Source organism: Octopus bimaculoides, chromosome 5 (genome assembly GCF_001194135.2).
Source record: "Octopus bimaculoides isolate UCB-OBI-ISO-001 chromosome 5, ASM119413v2, whole genome shotgun sequence".
Lineage (NCBI taxonomy): Eukaryota > Metazoa > Mollusca > Cephalopoda > Octopoda > Octopodidae > Octopus > Octopus bimaculoides.
Genome location: NC_068985.1, coordinates 57719154 through 57725775, shown reverse-complemented (window position 1 = coordinate 57725775; position 6622 = coordinate 57719154). Strand labels below are relative to the sequence as shown.

Sequence of the window (6622 nt, the reverse complement as noted above, 5' to 3'; positions counted from 1 at the left end):
ATATACCCATTTGTATGCATGTATCTACACATATGTATATATACACACACATTTAGTTGTATGTATGTATACATATATATTTCTTTATATATATATATAATTCTATATATATGTGCGTATATATGTATGTATATATGTGTTGAATACATGGATTCATTCACAATGAAACACACGCATGTGCGTATAGATAAATAGACAGACAGACAGACAGTAAGATAGATAGATAGATAGATAGATAGATAGATAGATAGATAGATAGATAGATAGATACATAGATAGATAGATACATAGATAGATCTCATCGCATTCAATACATGCACTACGTTCCTACATGAAGCTGTTTTATGAGAAACTTAGGAAGAGCTTACATTAATTTCAGAGCTGGTATACGGCCAGCACTTTCTAGGAAGAGTTTTAGTTGATTAGATTGACCCCAGTATTGAACGGTTACTGGTTTCATCGTCCGCAAAAGGATGAAAGGCAAAGTCGACCTCGGGGACAATTTGAACTCAGAACGTTAGGACGGAAGCATATTGGGTCGTTTGCTGATGATTCACGGCCTTGATTCAAAAACTCAGATGAAAACAGAACAACAACATTTATTGTTTGCTACAATACTTTACAAAGTATTCTCTAACTTTTCTTTTTATATCACCCTAAGTTATGCACAAAAGTACTTCAGAAACCATCAGCATGAACACTGGTATACTTGAGGAAAAAGCTTATGTACAGCAATCACATTATATATTCCACATCATCTACCTTATTATTTCTGTGTTTTACATGTTCGTACATATTTTACTTGTATTGTAAAAAAGATTCGTTTGTTGTCTATTCCAGAAGTTTATCATTTAATTCGAAGAAATTTTGTCACTATATACGATATATTATGTATCCTTATATAGTAAATCTCAAGTTCATCTCACAGTCTTTTTTCATATATCGACAGCTTCCAGGTCATCAAGACCACATCACCTAGTATTGTGCAAATGAAACTACTATCGGTTACTTCTCAGACTGCTCCAACTATTGATCATGACATGATGTCTAAACTGTAGGTACCGACTTCCTGAAGAGTAAATTTAAATTCATTCTCCAACGTGGATATACAAATCGTGTTTCTTGCAGCATCACCCCCCCCCCCGCATATCAACCAGTATGCTCATCCCCTTTCCCATTAGCCCCACTGAAAGGTATCCCAGAGAGGCTCTTTTTCAGAGAAAGCATACTGTATATTAAACATCGATGCAAAATTTCGGACCACGGCCAATTATTGACAGCTTTGAAATCATAGATACGTCCCACAGTGGACTGCTGTTACATATCCAGACAGCATAAACTTCATCTAGAAAGCAACCAACTGAGCAAATCACAAGACATGCAACAGCCAACATCACCGAGCTTCACCGAGCTTCACCGTTAAATTCCCTTTAAATTGTAGTAGTACCCTTTGGCTCGGTCCTCCAATGCATATGAACTGGGATGAGATTATGTGCAGAGTAGTAAATCTCATTCAAAAATAGCTTGTGTTGATACTATCATCAAAAATGTGTGAAGATATTGTAAACAAATAAATCGTGTTAGACTTATATAACTTTCTCAGCGTAGAGCTTGGCATCCGTTAACGTCCGCTCAAAGATATTGACGACCACGTTTTTGGTCTTTTGTAGAATAAACGTGATCTGTTGGGTAGGTGGTTTATCTTCTGCAACGAAATTTCATTTTCATTTGGTCGATGACGTACACACATTCGCTCGGGCATGAGTAGTCCTAGATGAAGCCGTTCTTCACGCACTCGACCATTGCTAACGTGAAGACTTTTGTCAAACTGCTGTAGTGGTGTACATGACTAATATATCAGGTAACTTTCATGATCCACCTTTCTTTGGTCGGGAAGCGCGTGTTGTTTTACATTGAATGGGTGAATATTTCAAAGAATGTGTGTGTGATGAATGCTATAGAAGCATCTGTAAACAGTCATTTATTTATTTACTAGTATTTGTGAACAAAACATCATCAGATTCCAATTTCCAATCAACGGTTATACTTAGAATTGAAGAACAAATGGGAACAGTGTAAGCATCTCGAGGTGGGTACTAAACCGGACTAAAACTATTGACATGTACTTAGCATAAATCGAGTGAATTGATTTACATTCTGCCAGTGCAAATAAACCACTGAACGCCACCTTAAACAGGATGATTACTCGGCTCTCTGGGTGTCCATAATCTTGGAATAATATCATAACGAAACATTTGTGTTGATAGTTTACTTCTCTTTTCATGCAAAACGCACATTTTGTATTCTCTTAAATATACTGGAGATAACACGAACAATAAGGATTATTTATATAAAATTTTGGCACAAGATGAGCAATGTCGTGGAAGGTGATTAGCGGATTACACTGAGCTGCTGTATTAAACTGGTACTTATTTTCTGGATCCTGAAAGGATGAAAGTCAGCAGCCGACCTATGGGCAATGATTTCAAACCAGCATATAGCTCAGCGTACTAAAGATTCTACCACCTCGCTACCTATGAACAATAAGCATTATTGTTGTTGTTGCTGCTGTTGTTGTTGTTGTTGTTGTTGTTGTCGTTGTTATTATTTTCATATAAACTAAACAGATTTCATTGCTGGAAAAGAAAAAAATCCTAACATCGGGTTAGATGAATCATCCTATCGGGCTAAAACAAGTAGCATTAGATGCCAAGAACACTCCTAGGTATCCTAGCTGTCCCTAATAACATTTTTTGCTGTAGTACTGGGATACATTTAACCGCACTTCCATAGTCTTTGTAATTCAATAGCTAGGTCCCGGTACTTTGCTATTTTCTCTATACTTCTCATTAATGTTTTCATTATTTGTGACTGTAAAGTCAATTATCAGGCAGTTTCTATTCTCTTAATCTACTACTACTACTACTACTACTACTACTACTACTACTACTACTACTACTACTACTACTACTACTACCAAATCAGGCCTTCTAGCTTCTATTACTCTGTCAATCTGAATGTTGAAGTCACACAGTCTCTTATATTTCTTCATTTCTAGTATTTACTAGGTTCATATTCATACCATTTATCAGTATGTTAAAATCCTAGCTTTCTACATTGTGGATTACACGCTGTAGATTGTCATTTCTTTCTTGTATTCTTTCTGTACCAGCAGGATACATTCAGTTATTATCTGCATAATTCTGTCCTCTTTCGATTTACATAAACTACATTCAGAATCTACTTGGTGTTTCTATCATGGTTTTTTAATACTTAATGTTTGATCTTCTGCAGCTAGTAACAAACTTTCTGTCTCTCTCTTCAGCTTTCCTTTCTGCAACCAGAACCATGTTCACTACTACTTCTACTTATTGCAACTATCTTTGGAATTCTACCAGGCAACATCTCCTGTTAGTCAGTCAATTTATATTCTTTTTTCTGGTTTTTAAGATCGGTGTTTTGGTTTCCCTATGTCATGTTGTGACTCCAGAAGCTCTTAATAAACTTTCTTCACTATTACCTACGTAAGAGTCGATATCTCCTCTAATTCCACACAGTCTTCTATTGATATTAAACCTTTTACACCCTCCTTTCCAGGTAGGTATAATCTTGTTACTCCTGCTCTTGGTTGGCATTCATATTGCATCCATTCACATTGGATTCTTAGTCCTTCATTCATAAATAATTTCTTCCTAGCCCTTATGTCTAACTTTGCTAATTCAGTTTTTATCCAATCTACAAGAGCTGTTGAGTGTCTAAGTAATGATACGGGTCAAGTATTTACATCTTTCACTTGATTTGGACGATTTAGATATGACTTCATTAGCTTCATCACCCTTCTGATGTACTCCTCAAATTTCGTTTTCATTTTTGTAGTTAGTACCTTGTCAGATTCTAATGCTCCTAGATACTTATAACTCTCTCTCTCTCCTCCTTTCAATGATTTTAATGTCTGTCTATCTAGTAACTGAAAGCCTTCATTGTTGACAACCTGCTCCCTTCTCATGACTAATATTGTACACCTATCTATGCCATTAAGGAATCTATCTATTTTTTATCCTTACTAAAAAATCTTCAGATCATCCATGTAGAGCACGTGGTTGATTTCTCTCTTACTATTTCTGAACTGATACCCTGCCTTTGCCTTCCTTAATACTAAACTGAGAGGGATCAAAATACGACAAACATAAAAGAGGACAACGAGTCCCCTTGGAAAATTCCTCTTCTGATATTAACTTTCCCTAAGAGTGCGTAACCTGAGTAGAGATCTACTTTCCATTTTTTCATGCTAAAGCTATTTAATTCTATTATTATTATTATTATTATTATTATTATTATTATTATTATTATTATTATTATTATTATTATTATTATTATTATTATTATTATTATTTTCCAATTGACTTACATTTTATTTCATCTTCTGACCGTGTCTCAAATAGTGACCTTAGGCAAGTATATATTAGAGGGAGAGGAAGTTCCAGAGAATGTGAGCGGTCGATGTCAACACAAGCCTTTGAGTCTCATAGGTTGTTTGTTTCCTAGGGATCTGTTGAAACATGTTTCACTATCTTTCTTGTTCATTCCCATGGAACCTACAACAATGGGGGTGTTGCCTTGTCCTAGATATTTCAATCTCAAGCTCCTTATATTTCAACAGTTTTCCAATTCCTTTGCTGATATGCAGGCACGGTCATATCAGTTAACAGTCATGTTTTTCCTCTTATGTCTTTGATGACGATGCCTGGCCTGTTTTCATTTATTTGCCTGTCTGTATATATACCCATAATCCCATAGGATGGTAACGTTCTCTTCCTCAATGACTGTCTCTGGATGGTGTTCATACTAGTTCTTAGGTTGCGGGATATCATTATGACGGCATACGCTCCAGGTCAAGTATTGGCAAACAAGACCATGCTTGGATCTACATGCTATAGTGCCTTGGACTGAGAAACCGGTAACAATGTGGTCAATACTTTCCACTTTGTCCTTTTCAGAGTCTAAAGTGTAGACATTAGCTTGACAGTTCCGCGTCAGGAGACTCGTAACCTGTGCCGTTATGATAAATTCTTCTGTTTCGGCTTTCAAACCAGCACTCTGCAGCCACTAATGAGTTCTTCTCATATCTGCATCAGCTTCCCCAGCTCGTTTGGAGTATTGTCCATGAAATGGTTTTGCTTGCCACAGTCTCGATATTATCTCTAAGCTCTCCTGTTTGGCTTTATAAATTTTTGCTGCTTCCTGGTCTGTATTTATATGCCTCTTTCGCGTGTGAGTTCAATTTCTTACTCTGTTCGTGTTGCCTTACCAGCTATATCATCCAGTCGATTTTACTTTCGAGGTACACTTGGAGTCCTAATGCGGGCGTTTTATGGGCGTCTCAATTTGGATTAGTCCTTTATCGCCTTCCTGTGGTCGAAGATAGAACCTGCGGACGTCTGATTCTGGGTGGTGCAACCTGTTTAGTGTCAGCAGTTTCCTGGTCTTTATTTCTATACGCTGGAGTCCCATTGATGACATTAAGGCCAAAATGGACAACTGCTACCGCCAGGTTGTTTATAGAAGTACTTCTAATCTAGAAGTTCAGCACAGACTTCAGAACCATTCTGACACGTCATTTATACACTTTACTGATGTATTTTATTCATCCCTGTTGAATGCCTTTCCCTTCATTTACATCAAAATATAAAACCTTCTTGATGCAGGACCTTGATAGATGTATCATGATCAAGTTGTGTCGTAGTATTAGTTCCCAGGTTACCAAGTTTGAACGAAGCTTTTGCAACATGTCAAGGCCAAATTCCATATTTGTCATCGCTGAATGTTTTTATTGTTATTAGGAGCCCTTTCAGGTTTTTGTCATCGTTTGCATATAATTTCAGATCATTGACGTAGAGAAAGCGTGAGATTAACTTGACAAACATTTTGTACCCGTGATTTATTCTATTCGGCACGTGGAACAAGGGAATGAGGAAGCGCCAGAAGAAGAGAGGGAAGAGTGAATCGCCCTGGAATACTCCACGTTCTATTTTGTTGTCCTCTATTACATACCAGACTTTCTCAGGTTGAGAAACTATTTTGTGTCTCACAGTCCCATACTGTCCTGTAGAAAGCCTTTTATGAAAAGAAAGAGCTTGTATACATTTAGTGTCTGCAAGATCCAACCATGTGGGACATTGTCAAATGTCTTACGATAGACATTCTATGGCGTGGTAAAATTTCGTTTTGAGGTCATTATTATTATTATTATTATTGTTCAGTTGTTTTATTTTTATAACGTGCTTTCACTTCACTACCGTGCGCAGCTCTGTGCACCTTGGGTATGTGCTGTGGTTTGCTGTGGTGCTCTTATGGTTACTGTATTGAAAGTGATTTGCGTAGGATGTGTGCAGTGCCCAGTAGTGCATTTTTCTGTATGTTATATATATTTGTAAATCCTGTTGTTTTTGTTATGTATTTGTCTGAATATTTTTTTTATTATACCTAAGGCACCTACTATGATAGGAATTGTTTCTGTTTTTAGATTCCATATTCGGGTTACCCCTATTTCCAGGTCTTTGTATTTTGAAAGTTTTTCCATTTCTTTTAGAGAAAAGTTGTCATCTGTTGGTATTGATACATC

At 36.7% G+C, this 6622-nt stretch overlaps 1 protein-coding gene across 2 annotated transcripts in view; it reads right to left on the bottom strand.

Annotated features, from left to right (window-relative positions):
- Window positions 1-6622, bottom strand: part of LOC106868231 (D(2) dopamine receptor) — a 1504014-nt gene that overhangs the window by 1235785 nt on the left and 261607 nt on the right. The gene's annotated exons all lie outside the window — the stretch shown is intronic.